Here is a 24,103-nt window from a genome sequence, read left to right as displayed (position 1 = left end):
AACAAAACATAAGTATCCGCACCCACTGTCTCGCTGGTTGTTGTTGCTTTTTATTATTTGCAGAGGTTTCTCCATCCAAATAGGAACAATTTTCTGACTCCTGCACTTAGAGCTGACATCACTTGCTTCCTCAACCGAGCTTTTCCAGTTGATGGACTGCGGGCCGAGTGACAACAATTCTTCCACGACCTCCCAAAGGATCAAAGTTCTACACCGCTCTAGAGCACACATCGCTTTCCTATTGATCAGTGTTTGTTACATTACTTGATTCGGACAAGCCATTACACCACCAATTAGGCTATTTGTGTGCCTGATCATAATCCTTTCTATGACTTTAGCATTTTTTCTATATAAATGGGAGACAATTAATTATCGCGATCACGCAATGTGAATCCAGACAGACGATCGATTCGTCATTGAAATGCATTGTGCAAAAGCTTCGTTGGGAGACTGTCTTCAAACAACGATTGCTCATGCATTAAACAAAGCATAAAAATGAAAGTTAGCCCTTCAATAACCAGTAACATGTTCTTTTAATTGGTTGTCGTTTAATGTTTTTATCATTGCAAATAAACTTTTGATAATGGTTTGAATTTGGTCAAGTTTAGGTGGCCACCAGATGGAGCTAGTAGTATTTTTTGGGACTTGGTATTAATTTAGTTGGTTAGATCTATGCTTGTGCTTTTCAACGATAGCACATCTGTTGAAATTGAGCAAGAAATGAATAAATGGGAGACAATTAATCATCGTGAACATGCAGGGCGTGAACTGGAAGATGATCGATTCGCCATTGAAATGCATTGTGCAAAAGCTTCGTTGGGGGGCTGTCTTCGAACAACGATTGCTCGTATATTAAATGAGGTATAAAAATGAAAGTTAGCACTTCAATAAACAGTAACATGTTCTTTTAATTGGTTGTCGTTTAATGTTTTTATCATTGCAAATAAACTTTTGATAATGGTTTGAATTTGGTCAAGTTTAGGTGGCCACCAGATGGAGCTAGTAGTATTTTTTGGGACTTGGTATTAATTTAGTTGGTTAGATCTATGCTTGTGCTTTTCAACGATAGCAAATCTGTTGAAATTGAGCAAGAAATGAATAAATGGGAGACAATTAATTATCGTGATCTCAAACGCAAGAAGAAGAATCGTGATCACGCAGGGCGTGAACTGGAAGACGATCGATTCGCCATTGAAATGCATTGGGCAAAAGCTTCGTTGGGGGGCTGTCTTCGAACAACGATTGCTAATATATTAAATAAAGTATAAATATGAAAGTTAGCACTTCAATAAACAGTAACATGTTCTTTTAATTGGTTGTCGTTTAATGTGTTTATCATTGCAAATAAACTTTTGATAATGGTTTGAATTTGGTCAAGTTTAGGTGGCCACCAGATGGAGCTAGTAGTATTTTGGGACTTGGTATTAACTTAGTTAGTTAGATCTATGCTTGTGCTTTTCAACGATAGCAAATCTTAGTAAAAACAGAGAGAGACTGTTCACCAGGCATTTTATAATAAAAGTAATTTGCGTTCTTCTGGTGACTATTTACTAGGTTACCTCCTGATGTTAAAGATGATAACTAGCTTTTGTATTTCCGACGTTTCGTCAGTCAGCACGACTGACTTTATCAAGGTGGCTAAAACAGGTTAACACAACCTGTTCAGCAACGATGGCACAACACAAAAACGTACTGATAAAATGAATAAAGTAAGCAGCAAGAATCAGAATTAAAACACGCAACAAGATACCTAGAGGTTAAACTGAATGCTGTGAATGCCTAAAACCAGTAGGCTGCTTTCCAACAGCGTAAATTTATCTATCTATTGGGCCACCGTCAAGAAACATTGAAAAGTCATCAGACAAGACAGAAACCAAGGGTGCGTCTTCTCTATCATTGTTATTGCCAATTCCCTTGGTTTCTGTCTTGTCTGATGACTTTTCAATGTTTCTTGACGGTGGCCCAATAGATAGATAAATTTACGCTGTTGGAAAGCAGCCTACTGGTTTTAGGCATTCACTGCATTCAGTTTAACCTCTAGGTATCTTGTTGCGTGTTTTAATTCTGATTCTTGCTGCTTACTTTATTCATTTTATCAGTACGTTTTTGTGTTGTGCCATCGTTGCTGAACAGGTTGTGTTAACCTGTTTTAGCCACCTTGATAAAGTCAGTCGTGCTGACTGACGAAACGTCGGAAATACAAAAGCTAGTTACGGTATCATCTTTAACATCAGGAGGTAACCTAGTAAATAGTCACCAGAAGAACGCAAATTACTTTTATGATAGCAAATCTGTTGAAATTGAGCAAGAAATGAATAAATGGGAGACATTTAATTGTCGTGATCACGCAGGGCGTGAACTGGAAGACGATCGATTCGCCATTGAAATGCATTGGGCAAAAGCTTCGTTGGGGGGCTGTCTTCGAAAAACGATTGCTCATATATTAAATAAAGTATAAAAATGAAAGTTAGCCCTTCAATAAACAGTAACATGGTCTTTTAATTGGTTGTCGTTTAATGTGTTTATCATTGCAAATAAACTTTTGATAATGGTTTGAATTTGGTCAAGTTTAGGTGGCCACCAGATGGAGCTAGTAGTATTTTGGGACTTGGTATTAACTTAGTCGGTTAGATCTATGCTTGTGCTTTTCAACGATAGCAAATCTGTTAAAATTGAGCAAGAAATGAATAAATGGGAGACAATTAATTATCGTGATCTTAAACGCAAGAAGAAGAATCGTGATCAGGCAGGGCGTAAACTGGAAGACGATCGATTCGCCATTGAAATGCATTGGGCAAAAGCTTCGTTGGGGGGCTGTCTTCGAACAACGATTGCGCGCATATTGAATAAGATATAAAAATGAAAGTTAGCACTTCAATAAACAGTAACATGTTCTTTTAATTGGTTGTCGTTTAATGTGTTTATCATTGCAAATAAACTTTTGATAATGGTTTGAATTTGGTCAAGTTTAGGTGGCCACCAGATAGAGCTAGTAGTATTTTGGGACTTGGTATTAACTTAGTTAGTTAGATCTATGCTTGTGCTTTTCAACGATAGCAAATCTGTTGAAATTGAGCAAGAAATGAATAAATGGGAGACATTTAATTGTCGTGATCACGCAGGGCGTGAACTGGAAGACGATCGATTCGCCATTGAAATGCATTGGGCAAAAGCTTCGTTTGGGGGCTGTCTTCGAACAACGATTGCGCGCATATTGAATAAGATATAAAAATGAAAGTTAGCACTTCAATAAACAGTAACATGTTCTTTTAATTGGTTGTCGTTTAATGTTTTTATCACTGCAAATAAACTTTTGATAATGGTTTGAATTTGGTCAAGTTTAAGTGGCCACCAGATGGAGCTAGTAGTATTTTGGGACTTGGTAATAACTTAGTTGGTTAGATCTATGCTTGTGCTTTTCAACAATAGCAAATCTGTTGAAATTGAGCAAGAAATGAATAAATGGGAGACAATTAATTATCGTGATCTCAAACGCAAGAAGAAGAATCGTGATCAGGCAGGGCGTGAACTGGAAGACGATCGATTCGCCATTGAAATGCATAGGGCAAAAGCTTCGTTGGGGGGCTGTCTTCGAACAACGATTGCGCGCATATTGAATAAGATATAAAAATGAAAGTTAGCACTTCAATAAACAGTAACATGTTCTTTTAATTGGTTGTCGTTTAATGTGTTTATCATTGCAAATAAACTTTTGATAATGGTTTGAATTTGGTCAAGTTTAGGTGGCCACCAGATGGAGCTGGTAGTAGTTTGGGACTTGGTATTAATTTAGTCGGTTAGATCTATGCATGTGCTTTTCAACGATAGCACATCTGTTGAAATTGAGCAAGAAATGAATAAATGGGAGACATTTAATTGTCGTGACCACGCAGGGCGTGAACTGGAAGACGATCGATTCGCCATTGAAATGCATTAGGCAAAAGCTTCGTTGGGGGGCTGTCTTCGAACAACGATTGCGCGCATATTGAATAAGATATAAAAATGAAAGTTAGCACTTCAATAAACAGTAACATGTTCTTTTAATTGGTTGTCGTTTAATGTTTTTATCATTGCAAATAAACTTTTGATAATGGTTTGAATTTGGTCAAGTTTAGGTGGCCACCAGATGGAGCTAGTAGTATTTTTGGGACTTGGTATTAATTTAGTCGGTTAGATCTATGCTTGTGCTTTTCAACGATAGCAAATCTGTTGAAATTGAGCAAGAAATGAATAAATGGGAGACAATTAATTGTCGTGATCACGCAGGGCGTGAACTGGAAGACGATCGATTCGCCATTGAAATGCATTGGGCAAAAGCTTCGTTGGGGGGCTGTCTTCGAACAACGATTGCTAATATATTAAATAAAGTATAAAAATGAAAGTTAGCACTTCAATAAACAGTAACATGTTCTTTTAATTGGTTGTCGTTTAATGTTTTTATCACTGCAAATAAACTTTTGATAATGGTTTGAATTTGGTCAAGTTTAAGTGGCCACCAGATGGAGCTAGTAGTATTTTGGGACTTGGTATTAACTTAGTTGGTTAGATCTATGCATGTGCTTTTCAACAATAGCAAATCTGTTGAAATTGAGCAAGAAATGAATAAATGGGAGACAATTAATTATCGTGATCTCAAACGCAAGAAGAAGAATCGTGATCAGGCAGGGCGTGAACTGGAAGACGATCGATTCGCCATTGAAATGCATTGGGCAAACGCTTCGTTGGGGGGCTGTCTTCGAACAACGATTGCGCGCATATTGAATAAGATATAAAAATGAAAGTTAGCACTTCAATAAACAGTAACATGTTCTTTTAATTGGTTGTCGTTTAATGTGTTTATCATTGCAAATAAACTTTTGATAATGGTTTGAATTTGGTCAAGTTTAGGTGGCCACCAGATGGAGCTAGTAGTATTTTGGGACTTGGTATTAACTTAGTTAGTTAGATCTATGCTTGTGCTTTTCAACGATAGCAAATCTGTTGAAATTGAGCAAGAAATGAATAAATGGGAGACAATTAATTGTCGTGATCACGCAGGGCGTGAACTGGAAGACGATCGATTCGCCATTGAAATGCATTGGGCAAAAGCTTCGTTGGGGGGCTGTCTTCGAACAACGATTGCTAATATATTAAATAAAGTATAAAAATGAAAGTTAGCACTTCAATAAACAGTAACATGTTCTTTTAATTGGTTGTCGTTTAATGTTTTTATCACTGCAAATAAACTTTTGATAATGGTTTGAATTTGGTCAAGTTTAAGTGGCCACCAGATGGAGCTAGTAGTATTTTGGGACTTGGTAATAACTTAGTTGGTTAGATCTATGCTTGTGCTTTTCAACAATAGCAAATCTGTTGAAATTGAGCAAGAAATGAATAAACGGGAGACAATTAATTATCGTGATCTCAAACGCAAGAAGAAGAATCGTGATCAGGCAGGGCGTGAACTGGAAGACGATCGATTCGCCATTGAAATGCATAGGGCAAAAGCTTCGTTGGGGGGCTGTCTTCGAACAACGATTGCGCGCATATTGAATAAGATATAAAAATGAAAGTTAGCACTTCAATAAACAGTAACATGTTCTTTTAATTGGTTGTCGTTTAATGTGTTTATCATTGCAAATAAACTTTTGATAATGGTTTGAATTTGGTCAAGTTTAGGTGGCCACCAGATGGAGCTGGTAGTAGTTTGGGACTTGGTATTAATTTAGTCGGTTAGATCTATGCTTGTGCTTTTCAACGATAGCACATCTGTTGAAATTGAGCAAGAAATGAATAAATGGGAGACATTTAATTGTCGTGACCACGCAGGGCGTGAACTGGAAGACGATCGATTCGCCATTGAAATGCATTGGGCAAAAGCTTCGTTGGGGGGCTGTCTTCGAACAACGATTGCGCGCATATTGAATAAGATATAAAAATGAAAGTTAGCACTTCAATAAACAGTAACATGTTCTTTTAATTGGTTGTCGTTTAATGTTTTTATCATTGCAAATAAACTTTTGATAATGGTTTGAATTTGGTCAAGTTTAGGTGGCCACCAGATAGAGCTAGTAGTATTTTTGGGACTTGGTATTAATTTAGTCGGTTAGATCTATGCTTGTGCTTTTCAACGATAGCAAATCTGTTGAAATTGAGCAAGAAATGAATAAATGGGAGACAATTAATTGTCGTGATCACGCAGGGCGTGAACTGGAAGACGATCGATTCGCCATTGAAATGCATTGGGCAAAAGCTTCGTTGGGGGGCTGTCTTCGAACAACGATTGCTAATATATTAAATAAAGTATAAAAATGAAAGTTAGCACTTCAATAAACAGTAACATGTTCTTTTAATTGGTTGTCGTTTAATGTGTTTATCATTGCAAATAAACTTTTGATAATGGTTTGAATTTGGTCAAGTTTAGGTGGCCACCAGATGGAGCTAGTAGTATTTTGGGACTTGGTATTAACTTAGTTAGTTAGATCTATGCTTGTGCTTTTCAACGATAGCAAATCTGTTGAAATTGAGCAAGAAATGAATAAATGGGAGACAATTAATTGTCGTGATCACGCAGGGCGTGAACTGGAAGACGATCGATTCGCCATTGAAATGCATTGGGCAAAAGCTTCGTTTGGGGGCTGTCTTCGAACAACGATTGCGCGCATATTGAATAAGATATAAAAATGAAAGTTAGCACTTCAATAAACAGTAACATGTTCTTTTAATTGGTTGTCGTTTAATGTTTTTATCATTGCAAATAAACTTTTGATAATGGTTTGAATTTGGTCAAGTTTAAGTGGCCACCAGATGGAGCTAGTAGTATTTTGGGACTTGGTAATAACTTAGTTGGTTAGATCTATGCTTGTGCTTTTCAACAATAGCAAATCTGTTGAAATTGAGCAAGAAATGAATGAATGGGAGACAATTAATTATCGTGATCTCAAACGCAAGAAGAAGAATCGTGATCAGGCAGGGCGTGAACTGGAAGACGATCGATTCGCCATTGAAATGCATAGGGCAAAAGCTTCGTTGGGGGGCTGTCTTCGAACAACGATTGCGCGCATATTGAATAAGATATAAAAATGAAAGTTAGCACTTCAATAAACAGTAACATGTTCTTTTAATTGGTTGTCGTTTAATGTGTTTATCATTGCAAATAAACTTTTGATAATGGTTTGAATTTGATCAAGTTTAAGTGGCCACCAGATGGAGCTAGTAGTATTTTGGGACTTGGTATTAACTTAGTTAGTTAGATCTATGCATGTGCTTTTCAACGATTGCAAATTTGTTGAAATTGAACAACAAATCAATAAATGGGAGACAATTTCCTTCTGGTGTGTTTCATTGCATTTCCACCCCGCACTTCCTCCTTCATAATAGTCCATTCCAATGTGTGTGACGTCATCATTTTGTCTGGTTGACCAACAGGGCGTCTTGTGGAAGAGCACCGAAAAAAGTACTTATGTAGTGACGTCATGATCGGTCAAATAGTGTTTCAGATTCAAAGACCGGAGCCGGTCAAATAGCCACTGCCAATAAGTTATCACTCAATGTAAACAAAACAAAATACATGGTATTTGATACTAACAGTTTACGTGCGAATAAGTGTAAGCAAATCTTAAGTATAAATGATCAACCAATTGAGAGAGTACAAAATATCAGTTTCCTTGGCCTGACTCTGAATAAAATCTTTCATGGAAACCACACATGCAACATTTGCTGCAAAAGCTTCGAAGAAATTTTGGCATAATTACCAAGATTAGACCCTGTCTTAATTTGTCAAATTTGATCTGCTTATACCATTCTTTAATTGAAAGTAACCTGAGGTATTACATTACGACTTGGAAATATGGCAACGAAGGACTTATACAAAAACTTCAAAAATCTATGACAAATTTCATAATATTTTCCGTCCCAACAATGATAGTTGTAGCAAGATCCCGATATCAATTGAGCAATTGTTCAAACTGGAAAATGGTGTGTTTCGTGTTTAAATTTCACAACAATTTACTAGCCTACCAGATTGCTTCACCAACCTTTTTAAATAGGCTGTGGCTATTCTTACAACATATTGTAAAAATAGCCTCAGAGGCTATTCTTACAAGCACCACTCAAGCATTACGTTTGACATCAATATGCGCTCATGCGTGATCTGGAGCTGGTATACAAGTCGCCAACCTGGTTAAAAAGGCGATGACGTCACAGAGGAGGAATCCACCAAAAAATGGTGTAAAAGTGGGGTGAAATCAGTCAACTATGACAAAAAAAAGCATGCAGGTGTCCGCCTTTACTTAGAAAAGAGTTAAACTTGACCAAGTTTAACTATTTATCCGAAGAATACTTCTAAAGATACCAGCATTTAATCAAGAACATATCTCTGTCGTTTCTGCTTCGATTTTTACAATTGAACCATTGCTGGAAAGCACAAGCTATCGTTTATCCAAATGAAGGTAAGCCAGACTCTAAAAGTTAAAAATATTTCCTAGGTAAAGAGTTAAACTTGACCGACTTTAACCATTTATCCCAAAAATATATTTAGAGATACCAGCATTTAATAAACGCTAATCTAAAGAACATATCTCTGTCTATTTACAAGCAAAAGTTGAGGTTGATAGCTTTTTCACAAAGCGAGCAACCGGGCTTCAAACACAAGCAAATAGCGCCCGACGACTCGTTGCATTTCCGAATCGAAGCAAGTATACAAGTCTCCCCGGTCTGCAATCATTATATGTCTTTATTAAATTAGTTGTAAGTTGCTTGTTTCTGCTTCGATTTTTACAATTGAACCGTTGCTGGAAAGCACAAGCTATCGTCTACCCAGATAAAGGTACCGGTAAGCCAGACTCTAAAAGTTAAAAATATTTCTTAGGTAAAGAGTTGAACTTGACCGACTTTAACCATTTATTCCAAAAATACCTTTTAAAGATACCAGCATTTAATAAACGCTAATCTAAAGAACATATCTCTGTCTATTGACAAGTAAAAGTTGAGGTTGATAGCTTTTTCACAAAGCGAGCAACCGGGCTTCAAACACAAGCAAATAGCGCCCGATGACTCGTTGCATTTCCGAATCGAAGCAAGTATACAAGTCTCCCCGGTCTGCGATCATTATATGTCTTTATTAAATTAGTTGTAAGTTGCTTGTTTCTGCTTCGATTTTAACAATTGAACCATTGCTGGAAAGCACAAGCTATCGTCTACCCAGATAAAGGTAAGCCAGACTCTTAAATAACCAATGCACTATGGTACTTCCACTATAATAGTGGAAGTACCATAGTGCATTGACTATTTACAAAAAGTGAATACCGCACATGTTAAACAAAAACTGTACATATTTTGAGCACAGCACAGTAATTGTTAGGCCAGATCATCACCCATGTGTCCCTCCTCTACTTGCCTAGATGAGACCTGCCATTTGTCCTCGCAACCCTTTTTGTTTCCCGACCAAACTGAGAAGTTTAGAGTTTCGTTATTTGTTGGATGCAAATAGACGCATGCTTACATTTTTGACCACCTTAAAACACTAAACCAGTTTCTGCTCGACATAGCCTACAGTGTTCAATTTTTGTCCCAGGAATCAACTTTTCAAGCAATACTTTCCCTACTTTGTGTGCACTAACATCCTAATTTATATGCCATTGTTAACAATTGCGATATTCGTGAATTCATTTGAGGCTTTGGGTACCGGAATCAATATATTTCAACTAGCAAATTCAATCCACAACACTTTCCACAAGGCTGTTACTTAACACTAAGCACGCATATGCGCTGCGATTTGTGGTCGTGTTAGAAACTGAAAAAAACCTTGGTGTGAAGATCACAGAATTGTTCAAAATGTGAGCTCAGTAGCCTATTAGGGCAAAGTGAGGCGTGTTGTCACAATTTTTACAAATCAGCATATATCTCGTTCTGTACCAATAGTATCGAGATGCTAGATAGTGCAATTGAGAGAGGTATCATTCGACTTCTTTTTGCTACAGCTAAAGTTTTTCTGGATTATTTCGTTTTTACATAAATGCATGTTTAATGCAAGTGAATGGGCTGTGACAACACGCCCCACCCCGGGGCGTGTTGTCACAAAATTTCTGCACATGCTTTATGACTAAAATATGACAGAAACCAACAAAAAATGGTTTTAATACAGGCTGAACGAATAAAAAAATATACGAAATGCAAAAAAATTTAATTTCAACATATTGGTAAAAATTTTATGCCCATTGTCAAAAACAATAAAAATGTCATCTTGAGAATTATTTGTCACTATCGAATATATGTGTGTATCATTGTATTTTAACAAATACGCTTATTACCTCGTTGTATAAGCATAAATAATTTTTTATGTTTCTTAATATTAAAAATGCACACCACGGGGCGTGTAGTCACAGCTGTGACAACACGCCCCGTGGTATGAAATCACGTGGTTTCAACAACCATGTGTACATCTCTACTTGCATGTCTTATCTGTTTGGTATGATGAAAAGAACAGGCTTAAAGCTAACGAATGGTACCTTTTCTGATCAGTTATGATCATACCTTAGTTTGCCAGACCATTTTTTAGTTTAGTTATAAAACCTGATTTTGCCCAAAATTCAATGGTACTCCTCATAATTTCTGCTGTGGTGACAAATTTATTAACCTTCACTGCTTGTACGAAAAAGAACTGAAAACTATACCTTCCATTGAAAACTCGTGGTTATACGCTTAGGTTATCACATGGAAATCGTGGTGTGACAACACGCCCCTGTGACAACACGCCCCACTTTGCTTGCAACTGCATGGTGCTATCAACGTGCAAAACAACTCGGCTCCAGGTCCCCTACGGTCACAGACACGCATATTATCCCTGAATAGGGGGGTATCGCGTTTGCCAATCGCTCATTGTCGCCTGGTTTGATTGCAAACAAGTCTGTTCTATGTAGTTGCTTTCTTCATTGCGTCCAGTATGTCAGCACAATTGCTTTATCATCGCGAACGCCATTGTCACTTTTCCTCATCCACCTTTCCCAGGCTTGTTCGCGATGAAAGGCACAGAGTAACACGTAGCAATCTGCGGAACAAGAAGTCGTGGGCACTGAGTGGTAAAGTACAGTAGCAACTTAACAGTGACGACTGACGACACAAACGCATGAGCAATGGAGACAGCACACAAGCAACGAAAATGTTAATGCAATTCACTAACTTGAAAAAACGCTTTCGATGGCCTTGATTTCCGCCTCACATTTATCGGTCATGAAAAACGAAGGGTTCCAGTTTTCTGACCACCCATTTACAACAGAAAGTGCTTCTGCTATGTTCGAAGCTTGTTCATTTTGGATAATAAACGTAGCAACAACCTGGTAACCAACATTCGTTCTGACGCAAAGAAAAAATAGAGGAAGGGAATACTTGGATGTCTTGTAAGTTGCATCCAAGAGGCAAATGCCTTGGCCGTAACGATGCAACAATCGTAAGTAGTGTTATATGTAACTTTGCTTTATTATTGTGTTGTTTGTGGAGGTTGTGTTGTTTGTGGAGGTTGTGTTGTTTGTGGAGGTTTTGACGTTTGTGGAGGTTTTGACGTTTGTGGAGGTTTTGTTGTTTGTGGAGATTGTGTTGTTTGTGGAGGTTTTGTTGCTGGTAGCTAAATTGCATAGACAACGGCGTGACGTCACACCAACACGTAGAGCTGTCAAGGAAATAATTTATTCTTGCATAACCTACACATTGCATATATCGCGCGGTGAGAAATGATGAGATCAATAATCCTTATAATTGATTTTGTACTGATATGGTGTGGTGAAAAATGAATCTTCCCTAGCAAAAAAACTTGATTTTGAGCAGATTTTGAGAACTTACATAACCTTTATTGGATATTAAGTTGCGGGAAGTGGTGATATTAATAATCCTTATATGAGGCTGAACAAGGCTTAGCTAAAGAATCAAAACTTAGACGTGCTACAGCAAAAGTTGTTGACATCGCCAGGACTTTCAATGTGAAGCACGAAATTGGATTTAATCCGCACTTAAGACGAGCTTCATTATCTGTTCGCGTCGGAAGAAAAGCGTTTCATCCTGAACAACTTTGCAAAGTCGCGAAAAAGCTAATTATGAAACAACCGTTTTTTGCTTTTCCCTCCACGAAAAATATCTTACAAATTTTATACTGGAGCAAAGAAGAAGATTCAAACTATTGTCCTCATAGCCAGCATATCCAGCGTGTGAAAGAGGAGCTCTTACCTCAACAAATTGATTTGAATTTTACCATTTCTAAATGTTACTGAATGTTAAAATTTTCTAAAAAATACCGACGTTACTATGGCTCTCACAAGCCGCAGTTTGGTCTTGAACGGTAGGCTACTTCACCATCATTAATCTTCACTTCATTTGTTGACTTTTCATGAATTGTGCACCTTGTTTTCTATTAGATCGGGAAATTATTGCATTATCATTACGTAACAATTATGCAACAATGTAACAAAAACGTAACAATTAGATGTGTTGTGTCGCATTAACTATTTCAGTAGGTACGCCAGTAGTAAAGATGCCATAATAAAGATGTCATATCTCACAGAATTCAACAAAAATTATTTGTAATTTGTATGCCTAATTACCTAAGCCAGGCTGGTCCAAGACTGCGAACATGAAGGGCCACATTAGGGTCTGAGAAAAACTTCACGGGCCGCATAGTGAGAAATGATAACGCGTTGCTGAAAGTAGAAACGTTGTTAAATAAAAACTTAACTAGGTTGCGATTTTGAACTTCTTTTCTATAGATTTCGATCTGTTTTAGCTACATTCTTACTGTTCGCTGGCTATGAACATTAATAAATCTTGTCGCTGACAAAATACAGTTGCAATGAAAGGACTGAGTTTGCTGTTCTGATCGACCTAATGTTTTGCTGCACGCCTAACTCGCTTTTTAATCTCTGCTTGCGACTCAAAAAGTGATTTTCAGCTAGTAAAAAAGATACGATACATCATAACACGTCAACAAATTAGCAAACCAAAACAATTTATTGGTTTTTGCTTTTGCATATAGTGTCGATCTCTGGTTTAACACTTTGCTCCTCAAAGGGAGGCCAGATTTGGCCCCCCCCTCATATTTCCTTTAATTATTTGAAGCACAGTAACGCCATGCACTTGGTTTTTCTTGACTTTTCCTAAAATTGCCAGGCGGATCTGATGATATTAAATTTAATGCTAAAAGTTGTGTAGTTTTCTTGTAAATTCAAGATTTTGGTGAATTTTTGCTATTTCTAGCTCACTTCCAGCAAAGCGTGAAATGGATTACATTGCGATAACAAGCCATAAGCTCATAATTGCTTCGTGCATCGGTATGCGCGAGCAGAGAGAAGCATCCTCTTGCTTTCCTTTGTTTGGTTTGACCTCAATAATACAAAGCGCGTTATTTCTTATGCTACAAAGAAAAGCCAGTGATCGTAAAGCTGTTAATTAGAAACAATAATAGCAAACGTTTTTTGCGTTATCAGCTCTACAAAGAAGAATAGCAATCCACGATCAAAATAGTAGGCTATGGAGGCCACAAACTATTCAAAACAGTTGTTTCAAGCAGATAATATTCATTGACGAATAAAAAACGTTACAATAAGAAATCTTCTCTTGGATAAAGACACGAAAACCTGGTTTCGAAATAAACGTTCTATGGAAATGCTCTCATTGACAAAACTTGCAATTGAGGAAATGTATCACTGCAAATGCTTTTGGGAGAAGCCGGAGAAATAGCGTTTTTGCAAACAGTAATTGTGAGATACACTCAAAATTATGAAATAGGCTCCATTTACACGTATCAGCTAACTCGATGGCGTCCCTTCAATGCTTTATGTCGCCTACTTGTTGTTATGTCCTGTATTTTTGTTTCACAGTGCACTGTATTTTGTTCCAAAGAGCGCAAAATAAAGATGATAATGCCTCATCTACATTACAAAATATTTTGTAATGTAGGCCTACAAACAAAATGTACAATGTACACAATGTACATTACAAAATATTTTGTACTGTAGACGAGGCATAAAGTTAGGCGTCACATAAGACAAACAACAAATCAGCTTTCTTCATCATTGATTCAACATCTGAATACGTTGCGCCAATGTATAAGAGGCCGGCTATTGTGAAGACCCGCCATTTATAAACGATCCGATTATACCAAAAGTGGGACAAACTAGTGGATCAAAGAATGAATAAACAATGCTGAGAAAAGTAAATCTAAGTGACGAACAATACCGATGTCTTCATTTATCTTGGAAAAATGCTGCCTAAACTTATCAACAAAAAATACCGTAAATAACGGCAAGGATCCCGAAAGCAGAATTTGCTCGACTTTGGCATGAATTTAGTCAGACATCTACAGTAATAATTCCACACATACAATAATGGGCTCTCAACTGCTGTAAGATACATAATAATCAACCTGGTTCTGGGCGATTTGTGTAACAGTTTAGGGGAAGACACTACTTGAAATGATGCACCACACAAAAGATTTTCAATGAAGACTGAGTCTAAAAACCGATGTGGATTGTGCTGCACAATAACTTCAAGTTTAGGACAGAAGAGGCACAAAATATCACGATAAAAATAAAGACCTTGTGGGAAATTTTCGAGAATCATAACACGATGCAAATACCATAAACGCTTAGTTTGCATGCTGCTCTAAGCTGGCCGGCAACTACAAAGGTAGACAATAGCCTACAGGCAGTTTATAATTCGATAACAGCGCAATAAACATTATAAATACGTAAACCGACATTTTCTTTTACAAACGTTTTACGTCTAATAGTAAATTTTCCCCCAACAATTTTTTGTGAAGCACTTGCAAACCACGGTTTTGTAAAATAATTCATCATTATTATTTTTTACTTCTCGGATATTGTAAAACGTCATCAGCAAAATCACAAAAAAAATTTCATTACTTCAATGTAGTAGGCCTAAGAATTTTTTATAAAATTGTAGCCACGTTGTTTCAACAAAGAAGCCATTTTTTAGCAATATAAAGTTATGGAAAATAATTTGCAATCATGCAAATGGTTGGAAAGAATCTAGGAAATCTTCTCACAATCTGGCACAAAATGATTATGTTTATTGTATCTCTGTAAAAATTTTTACGACAAACTTTGAAGCTTTGTTATAATCATTTTTATCTTTGAAGTCAAAAGTTATTTTTTTTTGGCCAGAAACATAATCACTGCCTTGCTGATGTTGTCGCTTTTACGCGTATTTTTAGTGCTTCAAACAATAAGGACCCAGTCAGCAATCCAGTCCTTTTACATTGATTCAACATTTGTAAACGTTAAATTTATGTAGATTTGCTGACTGTGGGTTATTTCACATTTCCTTTGTTTACGCATGTTCCTCAATTCGCTGTTGCATTATTACGACGCTGGCGGACTAAAAATGTATTTTCAAATTGATTGACACAATCTTCAATAAAAAGTGAGCTTCCAACTTAGCTTTGTTGATGTAAATGCTGTATTTTTGTGGATGTAATTTATGAGTCATGTTTATAAACACCCGTAAGCGAAATGACTTATGATGTGGCCTGCATGATATTTGTGATGCGACTTGACACAAATCCACAATTTCAAAAGCACCTAATTTGGACTTAGAAATTTCAGATAATTTCAACAACATGTTCAATTGTCTTCTCTCTACTAAAAATATTCATACTACGAACTCAATTGTAGACCTAAAATACACAAACGAAGATGTAAACAGCTATTCAAGCAGGCTAAGCTGTTACTTATGAAAAATTTGGTTCCACAAAACTAGAAGCTAGCCATGAGTTTCGGAATGCATTAGTTTAGGATAAAAATGTAAGACAACAAACGCAGTTTTGATTTTTTTTCAAATTCGTGTAACAATGTTACTCTGATTGTAACTATTTTAGAATCAGTGAGTAGCTTACAATAAGATTTGCTCGCAAGTCGTAAATTCTAATCAATGCAATGATTCGGCACACCGCACACACACTTCGTGCGTTCGATCGAGCTCTTTGTTATTTAGAAGTTTGCATGAAATCGGATTAGCATGGTAATTAAATAGCGGCAAGTTAAATCAAAATTGTCGTTTTTGGGTACCTTTGCAAAAATAGAAATATCAAGTTTAACATATAAAATTTTAAAATAATGACTTTTCAAACTTATAGACAAATGATTTGCTTTCACACCAGTGCAACTTCTGTTGAAATAGCATCAGCGGATAACACGTAACAGCTGATTGAATTGGATCCAAAAACGGCCCCCCCTTGAGCAGTTAACTTCCAAAAAAACGTTGAAAAGCAAAGGGTTAAATTCAGTGGTCGACAGACGTAAGCAGGCATCCAGGGTTTCATCAGCCATTCTGTTCCGTGCGTCACTTTTTAATCGCTTCATAACGGAGAAAGTGCCTTCATAACGGAGCAAGTGCAGCAACAAAAGCAAAATATCAACGCACATTTGTGTCGTCACAAACCGACATTGTTCCCTCATAGTGACCTATTGACCTAATTATGCGCGACTTATTTAGGGTTGTGGCGAATGTAATGTATTTATAAAACGTAGGTGTATTTTTAAACCTTGGATTTAGCACTGATAATTCCGGCATGCACAAAGTGTTCGCGGGCCGCACAAAAGCTTCACGTGGGCCGCATGCGGACCGCGTGCCAGGGTTTGGACCACCCTGACCTAAGCCATTTTAAAACATTTATTAAGGAGGCTGCTCCGCCAGACCGCCACTGATTGCAATAGCAAACAGCTCATCTTAAATTGGATACATAATATAGCCCGATTTGAGGAAATTCTGAAGTTCGTTCAAACGCCAATGAAACTAGATTTTTTCTTTTAGCTACTTCTTCTACTGAAAGAAATATACAAAGACTTTTTAAATCAAAATAGAATACATGGCCAGTACGGGGATCGAACCCGCGACATTCGCGTTATTAGCACGACGCTCTAACCAACTGAGCTAACCGGCCGGACAACGTCGAGGATGTTGTTGTTGTTTCAAACTAAAATAGGATTGGCATATTTTTATGCGAAACGTATCGTCTGTTCTGATGATGTCACTACTTTGCCGTTATCAATATAATTTGTGTATGTGCCTTACGACTTTTTTTTTTTTTGCTGTGTTTTAATTTTTACTGGAAATCTTGTTGTTTAATAAAACTTATGTGCTGACTGACAAAAGAAACGTTTTATGATTCTTATTACAACTAAACCATTCTATGATAATAACATGACAATACAACTCAGCACACAACCACTAAATTAAGACAAAGAACCTCCTGCTTTGGTATTGTTCAGTTTAGATCTGTGTAGCTTGTCAGGTTCATAATTTAGCTAAGCATTTGTTTGATAAAGATCATTGAAACAGTGGCTTTAGGTAATCATTGATAGTAATTTTGATAAATATAACTTACCTGGAAATTAAATTTGTTGGTATGATGTCATTTAAAGCTTATAAGAATAATAGCTTTTTTCAAAACAACGTTACTCTAAGTTTGTCATTGTTTGTTTGTACGAATAAATTTTGCATTTTTATTTTAGATGATGCTAATACCAGCTAAACAATCAACATTCCCTTTATGCAATGAAAACAACCAAGTTAACAGCTATAGAACAAATTGTTGCAACATATAGGCCGACTTCTACATTCTGACAACTAGAAAAAATCAACAAACCTTACGCAAACTACATCACAAATTGTTATCTTAACTTAAGACAAGCATGAAAAAATACAAACACTAGCAGAATGCGAGCGCAAATTTTGCAACACGCAATGACATCTGATGATAAAAACACACAAACAAATCTCCGAACGCAGATTTCAACGTTAAAAATTATACAACAGAAACTTGTGATATTTTGTTATAGTTTCTTAAGCTTGTAAAAATAACATTGTAATTTGCTGAAAATATTTTTAAGTTTGTAAAAGAAAATTTAAGTTTGTGACTTAAAATAATTTTTCATGTGCATGTTTTTCAGAGGTAAACTTTCAGATTACAATTTGTTAAATTATTATTTTTTTTTATTTTCAGTTTGTAAGTTATGGAACTTATAAGTTTGTTGTTTGTTAAAACTATTTTTTCAGTTTGTAAATTATGGAACTTAAAAGTTTGCACCTAGTCAGTTAATTTTTGTTTTGATTTGTCAATCATACAACTTAAAAAGTTTGCAGTTTGTTAAAAATATTTTTAGTTGGTTTTTACAATGAAAGCTTTGTGATTTATTAAAATTATTTTTTCATTTTTTGCAAGTAACAGAACTAAGATTTTCAATTTCTTAAAATAAATTTTTTCGTGTCAATAATTTTAGAGCAAAAACTTTCAGTTTACAGTTTGTTGAAATAATTATTTTATTTCTCTCAAAGATAATACATCTGCTTATTTATTTATTTGTTTATTTTTTATATGCTACATAAGTCAGTTTGTAACGTTTTTGCATAGAAAATCAAGATGAGGTATTTCCAGCAACTTAAAGCACACTTATGATTTGTAAACCCCTAAATTGTTTTTATAATCTTCATCTAAAAATAATAATAAAACACTTTGAATGTGTCACATGAGACTTTTAAACGGCAACACCATTTTACTTAAGGTTTCACCTCCATTCTGTTCTAAAGGTTTTATTGTTGAGCTGTTGGATCCGTGATCGATCCCACGCTTACATTTGTAAAAAGAATTAGTGTCAACTATTTTTGTCACATTGTCAACCCTTGTTATTTTTGTTAAACACACGCATGTTTACTTTGTAGATGCTAAAATTTTTATACTGGTGGTTTTATCAAGCATATTAGAATATATTACAATTCATCTGTAAAGATAATGATTAGGCTTCCTAAAACTTACTGTTTTAAAATAACAACGTAATTTTTTTTTTAATCTTGGTAAGTTGTATCGTGCATAAATCACTTTTAAAGCCTTTGTGTTTTGCAATCTCCGGAACCACTGTAGGCTACAAGATTTTTTAAGAAACAAAGGAAGTTATGTTTTTCAGCTTTATAAGGCTCGATGCTTAAACTGTTTGTAATTATATCTAACCTAATAGGTAACTTCTAACAGATATACTAAACTATTTTATTACATTGAAAGATGTTTTCTAGCAACTCATTGTTTTACACGTTCTATATGTCTCTAACTTTATGTAATAATTTTACCACACCTACTAATAGCTTCATTTCAGTGAGATATATTTAAAACAACAACTTTCTATGAGTATAAACCCACAACTTTTTTTTTCATTTTAATTCATTGTTGGGTGAAAGCACACACACAGGTCTTGGAAACGAAAATTAATTTATGCCTGTCCTAATACATTGTCTTGTATCCAAACTACAAAATTTATGTGTTACACTGATTGATTTATATAAAAACGAACCCATATTTCCTTAAGTCCTATCAAATGCGTATAACGAAGTGTATCACACAACTTAACCGCTTCCTTTAATTGGATGACACCCTTTAATAAACTGCTAGCACCTTCTGTTTGAATAGCTTAGGCACCTGCTATAGCACATAATTTCATGATCACAAGTTTTCACAGTCGAAGTTTGGCTTAAACGTCTTTGTTTTATCATAGTCAAAACATTTTTTAAATAAAATTGCAATAAACTGTTTTATGTTGTAAAACAGACCTTAGGTGGTCGTCTGTACTGAGCACTTGTTTAGGCTATATTACCAAACTAGATTGACCGAGTGGTTAAGGTGTTGGTCTTAAGTACCAATGGACTAGTGTCCGCGTGGGTTCGAATCCCACATCTAGTATTTTGGGTTATTTTTAACGCATAACTCGATTTATTTTGTTTCTTAACATCACTTCAGTTGCTTGTCTACACGGTTGTATTTCTTTTCTCAGTCATAACAAGATTCACTTTCTCACATAAAAACATAGAAATCTAAAAAAATTAGAATAAGTCACCTTTTGTTTGCTCAGATTCCAACATAAATGAATAAAAAAGTCTCATTACCTTTAATCTATTTCACTATTTTCTGGCAAGCATTCAGGTTTTGGCAATACTTTTGCAACAACTTATTTAGTTTTTACGTGTGTTCTAGCTACAATATACTTATCACGAGTTCACTTATAACAAAAATGGCGGATAAAAATATAAAAAACTCAACTTAGAATGGTATAACCTTCGTAATTTGCGATAAGTTTGTGCATACAAAATGTGAATTTTGAAACTGAACCAAAGTTAAGCACATATAACAATAACATTTTACTTGTTTGTATACAACAATACCAAAAGTAGTAATTATTTCCAACCATATAGCATCATCCATTCTGTTAGAATCGATGTCACATATATATATATTTTTTTTTTAAACAAGTCTGAACACGATTTACATTTTTTATTTCACTGTGTTATTGTTTGGTAATTCTTTTTTGTAAATATCTCCATCTTGTGTGTAACTTTAAGTGTTTTGTAAGATCTAAACAAAAATCAGTCAATCTGATACATTTCAGGGTAGCTTTTGAACATGTCTAAACTGGTTTTGATGAAAATATGCTTGAAAACACTTAATGATGCTTTATTAAATGACCCACATATGTCAACCACGAGCTAAACCAATTACAATAATTTTGTTTCACAACATCAGAAAACTTTGTGTCCGTAGATTTTAATAATTGTTTGTTCTGTAATCGACTTAACCGGTTTGTTTACCATCAACTTACGTTTAAACATAAGAAAATTACTTGAACACTCTACTTGGTTACATAGTACCATGGCATTTACGCGTGATGATTTCTTGTAACAACTACAAACCAATGACATCAATTTATTCAACAGAACCATTATGTGAAGATTTGTTTATCATTACCCCAACTATTTCTATTGTCTTTTCACCATTCACCATTGAATCAGTTCCTATCAAAACTATCAAACAAAAGCTATCAAACAAAATCTAAGACAGAGTAAAACATTCACCAAAGCTTATTTGCAGAAAAACATATTATAACTAGATTATCTTATAAAATTATATCTTTCTATTATATTCTTTCTATTATAATTATATGTATATGATATTATACCTATTAAAAATTATATAGAATATATTAAAGTATTTTTCTATATAGTATATTCTAATTTTTCTTGACAAATACGTTTTGGTGAATGTTTTACACTGTCTTAGATTTTGTTTGATAGCTTTTGTTTGATAGTTTTGATAGGAACTGATTCAATGGTGAATGGTGAAAAGACAATAGAAATAGTTGGGGTAATGATAAACAAATCTTCACATAATGGTTCTGTTGAATAAATTGATGTCATTGGTTTGTAGTTGTTACAAGAAATCATCACGCGTAAATGCCATGGTACTATGTAACCAAGTAGAGTGTTCAAGTAATTTTCTTATGTTTAAACGTAAGTTGATGGTAAACAAACCGGTTAAGTCGATTACAGAACAAACAATTATTAAAATCTACGGACACAAAGTTTTCTGATGTTGGGAAACAAAATTATTGTAATTGGTTTAGCTCGTGGTTGACATATGTGGGTCATTTAATAAAGCATCATTAAGTGTTTTCAAGCATATTTTCATCAAAACCAGTTTAGACATGTTCAAAAGCTACCCTGAAATGTATCAGATTGACTGATTTTTGTTTAGATCTTACAAAACACTTAAAGTTACACACAAGATGGAGATATTTACAAAAAAGAATTACCAAACAATAACACAGTGAAATAAAAAATGTAAATCGTGTTCAGACTTGTTTAAAAAAAAAATATATATATATGTGACATCGATTCTAACAGAATGGATGATGCTATATGGTTGGAAATAATTACTACTTTTGGTATTGTTGTATACAAACAAGTAAAATGTTATTGTTATATGTGCTTAACTTTGGTTCAGTTTCAAAATTCACATTTTGTATGCACAAACTTATCGCAAATTACGAAGGTTATACCATTCTAAGTTGAGTTTTTTATATTTTTATCCGCCATTTTTGTTATAAGTGAACTCGTGATAAGTATATTGTAGCTAGAACACACGTAAAAACTAAATAAGTTGTTGCAAAAGTATTGCCAAAACCTGAATGCTTGCCAGAAAATAGTGAAATAGATTAAAGGTAATGAGATTTTTTTATTCATTTATGTTGGAATCTGAGCAAACAAAAGGTGACTTATTCTAATTTTTTTAGATTTCTATGTTTTTATGTGAGAAAGTGAATCTTGTTATGACTGAGAAAAGAAATACAACCGTGTAGACAAGCAACTGAAGTGAGGTTAAGAAACAAAATAAATCGAGTTATGCGTTAAAAATAACCCAAAATACTAGATGTGGGATTCGAACCCACGCGGACACTAGTCCATTGGTACTTAAGACCAACACCTTAACCACTCGGTCAATCTAGTTTGGTAATATAGCCTAAACAAGTGCTCAGTACGCACGACCCACCTAAGGTCTGTTTTACAACATAAAACAGTTTATTGCAATTTTATTTAAAAAATGTTTTGACTATGATAAAACAAAGACGTTTAAGCCAAACTTCGACTGTGAAAACTTGTGATCATGAAATTATGTGCTATAGCAGGTGCCTAAGCTATTCAAACAGAAGGTGCTAGCAGTTTATTAAAGGGTGTCATCCAATTAAAGGAAGCGGTTAAGTTGTGTGATACACTTCGTTATACGCATTTGATAGGACTTAAGGAAATATGGGTTCGTTTTTATATAAATCAATCAGTGTAACACATAAATTTTGTAGTTTGGATACAAGACAATGTATTAGGACAGGCATAAATTAATTTTCGTTTCCAAGACCTGTGTGTGTGCTTTCACCCAACAATGAATTAAAATGAAAAAAAAAGTTGTGGGTTTATACTCATAGAAAGTTGTTGTTTTAAATATATCTCACTGAAATGAAGCTATTAGTAGGTGTGGTAAAATTATTACATAAAGTTAGAGACATATAGAACGTGTAAAACAATGAGTTGCTAGAAAACATCTTTCAATGTAATAAAATAGTTTAGTATATCTGTTAGAAGTTACCTATTAGGTTAGATATAATTACAAACAGTTTAAGCATCGAGCCTTATAAAGCTGAAAAACATAACTTCCTTTGTTTCTTAAAAAATCTTGTAGCCTACAGTGGTTCCGGAGATTGCAAAACACAAAGGCTTTAAAAGTGATTTATGCACGATACAACTTACCAAGATTAAAAAAAAAATTACGTTGTTATTTTAAAACAGTAAGTTTTAGGAAGCCTAATCATTATCTTTACAGATGAATTGTAATATATTCTAATATGCTTGATAAAACCACCAGTATAAAAATTTTAGCATCTACAAAGTAAACATGCGTGTGTTTAACAAAAATAACAAGGGTTGACAATGTGACAAAAATAGTTGACACTAATTCTTTTTACAAATGTAAGCGTGGGATCGATCACGGATCCAACAGCTCAACAATAAAACCTTTAGAACAGAATGGAGGTGAAACCTTAAGTAAAATGGTGTTGCCGTTTAAAAGTCTCATGTGACACATTCAAAGTGTTTTATTATTATTTTTAGATGAAGATTATAAAAACAATTTAGGGGTTTACAAATCATAAGTGTGCTTTAAGTTGCTGGAAATACCTCATCTTGATTTTCTATGCAAAAACGTTACAAACTGACTTATGTAGCATATAAAAAATAAACAAATAAATAAATAAGCAGATGTATTATCTTTGAGAGAAATAAAATAATTATTTCAACAAACTGTAAACTGAAAGTTTTTGCTCTAAAATTATTGACACGAAAAAATTTATTTTAAGAAATTGAAAATCTTAGTTCTGTTACTTGCAAAAAATGAAAAAATAATTTTAATAAATCACAAAGCTTTCATTGTAAAAACCAACTAAAAATATTTTTAACAAACTGCAAACTTTTTAAGTTGTATGATTGACAAATCAAAACAAAAATTAACTGACTAGGTGCAAACTTTTAAGTTCCATAATTTACAAACTGAAAAAATAGTTTTAACAAACAACAAACTTATAAGTTCCATAACTTACAAACTGAAAATAAAAAAAAATAATAATTTAACAAATTGTAATCTGAAAGTTTACCTCTGAAAAACATGCACATGAAAAATTATTTTAAGTCACAAACTTAAATTTTCTTTTACAAACTTAAAAATATTTTCAGCAAATTACAATGTTATTTTTAC

At 34.7% G+C, this 24,103-nt stretch overlaps 3 non-coding genes across 3 annotated transcripts; 1 reads left to right on the top strand and 2 right to left on the bottom strand.

Annotated features, from left to right (window-relative positions):
• Positions 1-16,850: 16,850 nt before the first annotated feature.
• Positions 16,851-16,924, bottom strand: Trnai-aau (transfer RNA isoleucine (anticodon AAU)). Its single transcript has one exon. It is a non-coding gene; the product is annotated as a tRNA-Ile (tRNA).
• Positions 16,925-19,628: 2,704 nt separating this feature from the next.
• On the top strand, positions 19,629-19,711 carry Trnal-uaa (transfer RNA leucine (anticodon UAA)). The gene has a single exon. It is a non-coding gene; the product is annotated as a tRNA-Leu (tRNA).
• A 2,514-nt stretch (positions 19,712-22,225) lies between these two features.
• Trnal-uaa (transfer RNA leucine (anticodon UAA)) lies at positions 22,226-22,308 on the bottom strand. The gene has a single exon. It is a non-coding gene; the product is annotated as a tRNA-Leu (tRNA).
• Between the last annotated feature and the right edge of the window lie 1,795 nt (positions 22,309-24,103).

Source organism: Aplidium turbinatum, chromosome 16 (assembly GCF_918807975.1).
Source record: "Aplidium turbinatum chromosome 16, kaAplTurb1.1, whole genome shotgun sequence".
NCBI lineage: Eukaryota > Metazoa > Chordata > Ascidiacea > Aplousobranchia > Polyclinidae > Aplidium > Aplidium turbinatum.
Note: the sequence above shows the minus strand (reverse complement) of the source record. Positions and strands in the feature narration are given on the sequence as shown.